The 9,603-nt window shown below is 37.0% G+C and overlaps 1 pseudogene; it reads left to right on the plus strand.

Annotated features, from left to right (window-relative positions):
- Positions 1-1,783, plus strand: part of LOC103193010 — a 165,766-nt pseudogene extending 163,983 nt beyond the window's left edge.
- The last annotated feature ends 7,820 nt before the right edge of the window (positions 1,784-9,603 follow it).

Below are 9,603 nucleotides of genomic sequence, written 5' to 3' on the forward strand. Positions count from 1 at the left end.
TGTGGCTTCCAGCCAAACAAAAGACAGGCATATGAGTTGAACATTTACCCAAGGTAGATACACTCCTTAGAGAGAACAATCATGGGAGAAAGAAGGGCTGTTTATGCACAGGGAGACAGCTCAGGGGGCAGGAGTGCACGGAGGATGGACACAGGGAAGAGGTAACTATGGGGAGGAAGTAGGAGGGGAGCTGTTGCATTGGGGTAAATTGTAGTCAATGTCATGAGATAAAGTGTATGTGAACTACTGTATGGAAAGTGAATTTGCTCTGTAAACTTTCACCCAAATCACAATTAAAAAAATTTAAAAAAAGCTTTACTCCATCCACGTCATTAAGGACAACTCTACTTTTGGGAGGCAGCTATTCCTCATTTTCTGAGTGCCTTCCAACCTGAGGGGCTCATCCTCTGGCATTATACCAAACAGTGTTACAGGGCTGTTCATAAAGTTTTCCAGTAATATATCAGACACTGTTTCACTGCTATTCATAAGAATTTCAGTGGCCTGTTTTTTTAGAAGTGAGTAGTCCCATCCTTTTTCCCTTCCTATCTTTGTCTGGAAGCTCTGCTGAAACCTGTCCACCAAGGGTGACCCCACTGGTATTTGAAATACCAGTGGAATAGTCTCTAGCCTCACAGCAACATCAAGCCACCATAGTATGACAAACTGTCAGACAAGTGGTGGACATAGTATTATACGTTCCACAGATTTCTCTAATCCTTCCAAACCTCTCTGTAGCTAGTATATCTTGAATCCATATTTCACATGATTGTCAGGGTAATGCACTCAATATGCTGTCAACAGCCCCAATTTGATCTGAACATTCCCCTGTAAAACCGTGCAATATTTTCTTGTCTTCTTAAAAATAGTCTAGGGGCCCACCACCATGGCTGCTTATGCAAAGAGATCCCAGCAGAGACTGTCAACATTGGACAAGGTACGCTCCCCAGGGTACACAGAGAGTGCCAGCATTGGTGACATCTGCTTGTAAGATAAAGGTGGTTTCGAAACTAAGAATGATACGAGAACTTCACTTGAAACTAAAGAGTACCCTGATCCTGAGATACAAAAAAAAAATCATACAATAACTCTGGAAGAATGGCAAGAAAAGTGGGTGACCCACAGGATTCCATTTCATCAAGAAGAAGGACATCAGCTATTAAAGGAGCATTTAGATACTTCTCTTAATGGCAAAAGTAGACTTAGGGTAATTTTCCCTCTCTGTAGAAAAGTGGTTGAGATGAAATGGTTTGCAGACTTGGGATACACTGTTGTTGGTCTGGAAATCAGTGAATTTGGGATACAGGAATTTTTTACAGAGCAGAATCTCTTTTACTCAGAAGAACCAATCACCAAAATCCCTAGAGCCAAAGTATTTAAGAGTTCATCAGGGAACATTTCATTGTACTGTGGCAAAATTTTTTATTTTCCAAGAGCAAATATCAGCCAGTTTGACCAGGTTTGGGATAGAGTCGCTATTAATCCAGGTGATTGACAACACTATGCTGATGTAATGTCCCTAACAAGAAAAAGTTTTCATTACCTTGTGTATTTTTTGCATTATGATCCAACTAAATATCCAGGTCCACCATTTTATACTCCTGATGCTGAAATTACAAGGTTGTTTGGTACAGTGTGCAATATGCATTGTCTTGAGAATATTGATGCTTTTGAAGGACATAAAAGTTAGGGAATTGACTACATTTTTGAAAAGTTGTATCTACATACCGAAAACAAACAAGACATAAAATCGAGTAACATCAACATGCTTTTGAGTTTTTGAGCAATTGAAAATTATGCTATCATGAAAATATAATTCATGGTTTTTTAAAATATAACTTTTTAGAAAAAAAGCACATACTAAAATATTAAAGTGCTACTTTCTGAGAGAGTGTAATTGGGAGTAGAAGCAAACTATATTTTAAAAAATCAGTAAGTATATCTATACTTTGAGATTCTAAGAAATGTATTACTTGTATAATTTTAAAATATTTAAAAATTTAAAATACAAGAAATACAATGCATAGAAATCAAAGAAATACAATTGACATTGCAAACTTGACATTCTTTATGAAATGTGAAATTATATAAAATACTATCTTTTACTGTCTATCAAGATACATACTCAAATCCTAACACTCCTTTTCACTTTCTGTCTCCTTATATAATAATTTTATATGTAACAGAATCAAGACATAGAAATTTTTAATTAAGTGAACCAATCCATATGGAAAAATAAAATAAAGTCTAAATTACTTGACATATCACATAATTGTGATCTGATCCCTGCCTGCTTCATCTACTACTGTCTCCTCCTCTTTCTTTCCATTCCCCTTCAACATACTAACCTGTCACTCTAGATACATGCCATCTCCCAGTCTCATCATGCCTAACCCATGTTCTTCCCACTTCCTGGAATGCTTTTTTCTCCTTTCACTAGCTAATTCCCATTATACTTTAACATTGGTGTATCTGGTATTTCTGCTCTGATTGTGAACCTCTTTGTTATTATGTCATTTATTTCCTATCTTCCAACCCTAGCACAGTGCTAGGTACACAATGGACTCTCAGTAAATATATGTGCAATACAAGAGGCAAGCTAGGCAAATCAGCTATCATTCTAATGCAGACAATGACAACTCCTTCAGCCTAAAATAAGGCCTTCCTTGAAAGAAATTATTTTTGTCAATGAATTTTTCAATGTCTTTGACTTGCTTTCCTAATTCAAATCTTAAAGACACCATTGGTGAATAATGTTTTCACATTGTGCTTTAAAAGGTAAAACATCCACACTACATAGAGAGTCCCACTGAGAAGAATGACCAGCAAGATGTAACAAAATTAGTATAAATAGTTCAAGTAAGAAAGTAATGGTTTTTAACTAATATTATATAATATTACAATATTATATTTAAAAAAAAAACCTCACTGCCATTGATTCCAACTCACAGCAACCCTCATTGGGTTTTCGAGGCTATAGATCTTTATGGAAGTAGCTCATCCCATCTGCCTCCTACAGAGCAGCTGGTAGGTTTGAACATCTGACCTTCTGGTTAGCAGCCAAATGCCTTATCCACTGTACCACCAGAGCTCCTTATATTACATAAAATTAATATAAATAAATTATAAAATATTAAAGATAGTTTACAGTCTACCTATACTTAATCCCTTACAATTGGAATAGTCTCTATAAGAGGAAAACTCCAATCCATTTAACCTAGGAAAGGTCACAGAGCATGATAAATAATGTTTGCTAGAACAATGGAATCAGGGAGAAAAAAATCAAACTATATAAAGCCCCTGCGTAGAACGTAAAACATTCAAACTTCAACTCATTTTTACGTTGCTTAAATGTCCTATACTTGCAGAAACATTCTCCATCACCTTGACATTTTTTCTTTTGTATAAAGATTTTATTTATCTGAATTATTAATGCTGCTTTTGTTTGTGCCCATATCTTAATTTTTCTCTCTTTATCCACCTGTCATGAGTGTTTTGATTCACATTTCAGGAGATGATGAACAAAATATTTCTCTGGGAAACTGGGTAATGTCACCAGTGTTTTTGTTCTGCTAAGAGATTATTCTGTTTCCTAGTTTAAAAAAAAATGATCATTTCTTCTTTTTATAAACTGTCAATCACTGAAATTATACATTAAACTGTGTTGAATGGTTAAAAATAGATTTAAAACATGGATTGTATGTCAGACAACAAAATATAGTACATAGTGAATTCAGTGAGCAAATAATTCACAGTATGAAATACTGTGCCTCAGGAAAAATTCCTCAGGCCAATAATGGTAAACAGCAATTAGTAATGCTCAGGAGAGCACTATTTTAGTCATAAAGTCAAATATTTTTATTTTTTACTAGCATCATACTGTACAGCCCATAGTGTTGATCCTCAAACCCTGTAGTAAGTTTTGTTGAAGCATAAGTTGTGGATAGAAATAGTCAAGGCTTGTATTACAACAAGATAAGCACTTCAAATTTAATTCAAAAGAGATTGGGGGTAAACAGTTATTCTGCTTTTAAAAAAAAAAAATGTAGTCCTTTATGCTGAGTGAAGTAAGTCAATCACAAAAGGACAAATACACCTTCTCCTCACTTACTGACATGGTTATGTGCCAAAGACCAGGTCACTATGCAAAAACCAGCATCATGTGGAAATGGAATGATTATACCAGATCACAAAATGGAGGGTGATTACAATGTTATATAAATGCCAGAGTACTTCATTATGTAAGTTCATTAGATCATTACATAGCTGTCAAACTACTGAGACTCATGGCCCAGCCAAATTGACACATAACCTTTACCATCACAGCCAGCATTACTTTCACCTCATGCCTCGGCCATCGTAACTGCCAGATACACGCTGTTAATGCACAAAATAGTCAGATAGCAATTTTTTTTAACTTTTTATTGTGATTTGAGTGAAATTTTACAAGTTCAAGTTGAAGCTGAAGACTATTAAAAAAAAGTCCATGAGAGCTAAAATATGACCTTGATTATATCCCTCCTGAATTTAGAGACCATCTAAAGAATAGATTTGATGCACTGAACACCAATGACCAAAAGCCAGAAAAATTGTGGGATGACATCAAGAACATCATCCATGAAGAAACAAGAGGTCATTAAACAGACAGGAAAGTAAGAAAAGATCAAAATAAATGTCAGAAGAGACTCTGAAACTTGCCCTTGAACAGACAGTAGTTAATGCAAATGGAAGGAATGACAAGAGAAAAAAAAGCCGAACAGAAAATTTCAAAGAGCAGTTCGAGAAGACAGTCAATTACTATAATGTAATGTGCAAAGACCTGGAGTTGGAAGACCAAAAGGGAAGGACAAGCTTGGCATTTCTCAAGCTGAAAGAAGTGAGGAAAAAATTTAAGCCTCAAGTGGCAATAGAACATAGCATTAGGATTGGAGGAAGACTCATTAACAACCTGCAATACACGGACTACACAACTTTGCTTGCTGAAAGTGAGGATGACTTGAAGCACCTAATGATGAAGATTAAAAACTGCAATCTGCAGTATGAATTACATCTCAGCATAAAGGAAAGGAAAATCCCCACAGCTGAACCAATAAGCAGCATCACAATAATTGGAGAAAAGATTGAAGTTATTAAAGATTTCATATTACTTGGTTCCACAATCAACACCAATGGAAGCAGCTGTCAAGATATCAGATGATGTATTGCCTTCCTATACACATACATGCATGGTCTCTACCTTTGTAAGCATATACATATTTTTTGGGTTTTATTACTGTTATTCCAAAATTGCATGTTGTTGTTGCTGTTGTTGTTAGGTGCTGTCAAGTTGGCTCCCACTCATAGTCACCCTATGCACAATGAAATGAAACACTGCCCAGTCCTGTGCCAGCCTCACAATCCTTGTTTACCTGAGCCCATGGTTGCAGCCATGATGTCAATCCATCTTGTTGTGGACCTTCCCCTTTTTTGTTGACCCTCTCCTTTACCAAGCATGATAACCTTTCTTCAGGGTATGGTCCCTTCTGACAACATGACTAAAGTACATGAGACAAAGTCTGGCCATTCGCACTTCCACAGAGCATCCTGGCTGCACTTCTTCCAGGACAGATTTGTCAGTTCTCTTAGCAGTCCACGGTACTTTCAGTATTCTTTGCCAACACCACAACTCAAAAGCATCAACTCTTCTTTGGTCTTCCTTATTCATTGTCCAGCTCTCACATGCATATGAGGTGACTGAAAATACCATAACTTGGATTAGGCACATCTTAGTCTTCAAGGAGACATGTTTGCTCTTCAGTGCTTTAAAAAGGTCTTTTTCAGCAGATTTGCCCAGTGCAATACATCATCTGATGTCTTGGCTGCTGCTTGCATTGGTGTTGATTGTGGAACCAAGTAACATGAAATCTTTAAAATGTCAATCTTTTCTCTATTCATCATGATGCTGCTTATAGGCCCAGTTGTGAGGATTTTCATTTTCTTTATGTTGAGATGTAATCCATACTGTAGACTGTAGTCTTTAATCATTATCACTAAGTGCTGGGGTCTTAAAAAATTTGTGAGCAGCCATCTAATATACAACTACTGGTCTGTATTCATATGGAGCAAAAGAGAAAGAAGAAAACAGTCTATAGTACTGATAGCTCACACAAACCACAGGCTCAGCTCTCCTGAGACCAGAAGAACTAGATGGTGCCTGGCTACCACCAGCAAGCATTCTAACCAGGAACACAATTGCTGGTCCTCATAGAATAGAAGAAAAATTTAGAATAAACCTCAAATTCCTTTAAAAGTCTAGACTTACTAAACCAGTAGAGATAACATGATTCTCCAAGATTATTGCCCTGAGGCACCCTTTAAAATTGAACTGAACCCACTCCCAGAGGTCACATTTCAGCCAAATAATAGATTGGGTCATAAAATAATAAATGTCATGCATGAATACTATGCTCCTTTTAAATAGTACTTTATGTGAAACCAAATGGTAAATATTTACCCCAAAGCAAAGATGAAAAAGTAATATGCTAGATTACTAGAAACAGAATAACCAGAATAGAAATAATGAGAATGCTGACATATTGTGAAATATGTAACCAGTGACACTGAATAATATATATAGAAATTGTAAAAGGGGAACTTCATTTGCTATGTAAACTATAAGCAAAAATATAATAATTTTTTTTAACGTACTCGTTTTCTCTCTTTAAATTTACAATAAACCAAACTTTCATTATTGGAAAGAATGAGGCAGCAAGTCTGTCTTTTTCAAAAAGTTCCTCAAAACTCTTTCAGGAAGACTGATATCTCACCAATCCCTCTGCAATCATAAAGATTCAGACTATATGTACAAACACTCTATAATTTCAAACAGGCAAGCTCATTGCAAAGAAAAAGTTTTCTGTCTTTGATTTCTTTTAGAATGATAAAATGAAAGGGACAGTAATACATATTTTAAGCCAACTGAATTAACAATGGGGCTTTAGAATAAAGAGGTAAAAACCTTTGAACTAACAAAGGTCTATCACTGTGTACTTTTTCCCTCACAAGTGCCTTGTAAAGGAAATTATGCTAGATGGAGGGACCAGCTGGCTTTTGTCACTAAACCTCTAGTAACAGAACACATTTCCAGACTGTATCAATCCAGTCAGAATGTACCACACCACTGACTCTTCTGGACCTTTCCTCTTATCACATAGAGCTGTTTTTAGTCCATTGCCTTGTGAAAGCATCACTCACCAGCTGACATCTGAGTGTCTCTTTGTACTAGCCCAAAGCCTGAAATCTACAGATTGCATCAAGTTGATTAAAGTAGTCCAGGAGACTACCTAGGCTTTTACACTGGTCTTAGATTAAAGACAAAAAGCCTTGTTCTTCTGAGGATGTTCTGGTTTTGGTTGGGGAGGTAATTTGGATGAGGTATTGGGTTTTGTGGGTTTGTTGTGTGTGTGTGTGTTTTTGTTTGTTTGTTTGCTTGCTTGCTTTTTACTGGGTTTTTTCTGTTTGTTTGTTTATTTTTCCTCTGTAATTTTCAGAGGTCAACTTTGGCTCTTACAAAGAGGCTCATATCAAAAAAAGAGAGGAGGCTTTTATTACAAATGATCTCTAATGATGCCTTTATTCCAAAAAGATAGCAGTTACAGCTGCTGAAACTTAAGACGCTATCATGATGTTCACATGAAGCATTCATCCTGGCCCCTGAAGAAAGAGCTTTATGTAAGTTCAGTATATTTAACTGGATGGAAATGGTTCCTCAGCCAGTAAATGCAAAATCTCAAAGAACAACTGGAGACCAAAATTTCAAATAGTCTATGTGTGAACTGACCATAAACCCATGAAAGAATCAAAGAAACAATGGGATACAGCACAGTTTGAGCATCTATTTTCCATCATAGTAGAAAACAGTATTAGAAAGGAAAGAAAGAAAAAGAAAAACCAAGCCAGTTGCCACAGTGTTGAGTCTAACTCCCAGCAACCCCGTGTGGTGTGCATTAGAGTAGAACTGTACTCCAGAGGGCTTTCAAAGGCTAATTTTTCAGGAGTAGATTATCAAGGCATTCTTTTAAGGTGCTTCTGGGTAAAATTGAACTGCCAACTGCTGACTTCTCAATTAGCAGCTGAGCACTTAACTGTTTGCGCCACTCAGGGACTTTGAAAAAGGTATAGCATAACTTAAGAACATGGATTCAAGAGCTAAGTTATTTGGCTACTCTCATCAATTGTGTATCCTCAGGAAAGTTGCTCAGCCTCAAAAACTCAGTTTTCTTAGCATAAAAATGAAGATAATAATAGCATCTACTTCATTTGACTACAAAAAGGCTTTAAGAGAAAAGCCTTAAGTGTTTGGCACAATAAGCAACATACAGGAGCTCTAGTAAGAGCTAACTTGACTGCTAACCAGAAGGCTGGTGGTTCAAACCCACCAGCCACTCCTCTGAAGGAAGGTTGGGCAATCTACTTCCATAGTGATAATGCCTCAGAAACCCAAGGAGGGGTCGCTATGAGTCAGGGCCGACTTGACGGCACGTAACAACAACAGTGCATTTTAAACATTATTGTTATTCTACATGAAATATTTTCTACAACTAAACAAAGCAAATTTAGAAACAGCATATGGCATGGTTTGAGACACTAGGTGTAGTTCCAAAAGACCTGGATTTTAGTTCTGGCTCTGCCTTTTACTTGCTGTGTGCTTTTAAGCAAGTTTTGGGGCCTCAATATCTGTAAAATATCTGTAAAAACATCTGTAAAATGATATAAAGATTGGTGATGTTCACACTTTTTTTGAAGAACTTATTTTAAAGTGAAACCTTACCTTATATTATTATATCAAAAGGGCCACCACTCCACTGCACTGAATCTGCTCTTGCCAAATCTCACAACCAATTCTGTCATCCTCCTACTTGAACTCTCAGCAACATTTGATATAATTGATAACATTCCTCTTTGAAACACTGTCTTCTCTTGGCTTGCAGATCAGCACACTAACCTTGTTTTCCTTCTAACTCACTCAATCCAGCATCTCCGTCTGTTTTTATGTTCTTACTCCTTCCTCTTCCCAACCTTTAGATACTGGAGCATTCATTGCTAGCTAGTGAATTGCAACTCATAGCAATCCGGTAGGGTTTCCAAGGCTGTAAATCTTTAGGGAAGCAGACTGCCACATCTTTCTCACATGGAGCAGCTGGTAAGTTCAAACCACTGACATTTTGCTCAGCAACTGACTGCTTTAACCACTGCACCACCAAGGCATAAAGAGTACACCAGGGCTAATCCTCAAGTCTCATATTTTCTCTATTTATTCTGATTCCCTACATGATTTCATCCAGTACCATGAATTTAAATATATCGATATCGATATGAGGAGCTCTGGTGGTATAGTGCTTAAGGTATTTGACTGCTAACCAGAAGACTAGCAGTTCAAACCCACCAGCCACTCCTCGGCAGGAAGATTAGGCAATCTACTTCCATAGTGATACTGCCTCGGAAACCCAAGGATGGGTCGCTATGAGTTGGGGCTGACTCCATGGCAGTGAGTTTGGTTTTTTTTGTTTGGTAGATGATTATGAGGAGCTCTGGTAGCATAGTGCCTAAGGCACTTGACTGCTA

The sequence above is a fragment of the Orycteropus afer genome, unplaced genomic scaffold (genome assembly GCF_000298275.1).
Source record: "Orycteropus afer afer isolate SDZICR_OR568_19922 unplaced genomic scaffold, OryAfe1.0 scaffold00033, whole genome shotgun sequence".
Lineage (NCBI taxonomy): Eukaryota > Metazoa > Chordata > Mammalia > Tubulidentata > Orycteropodidae > Orycteropus > Orycteropus afer.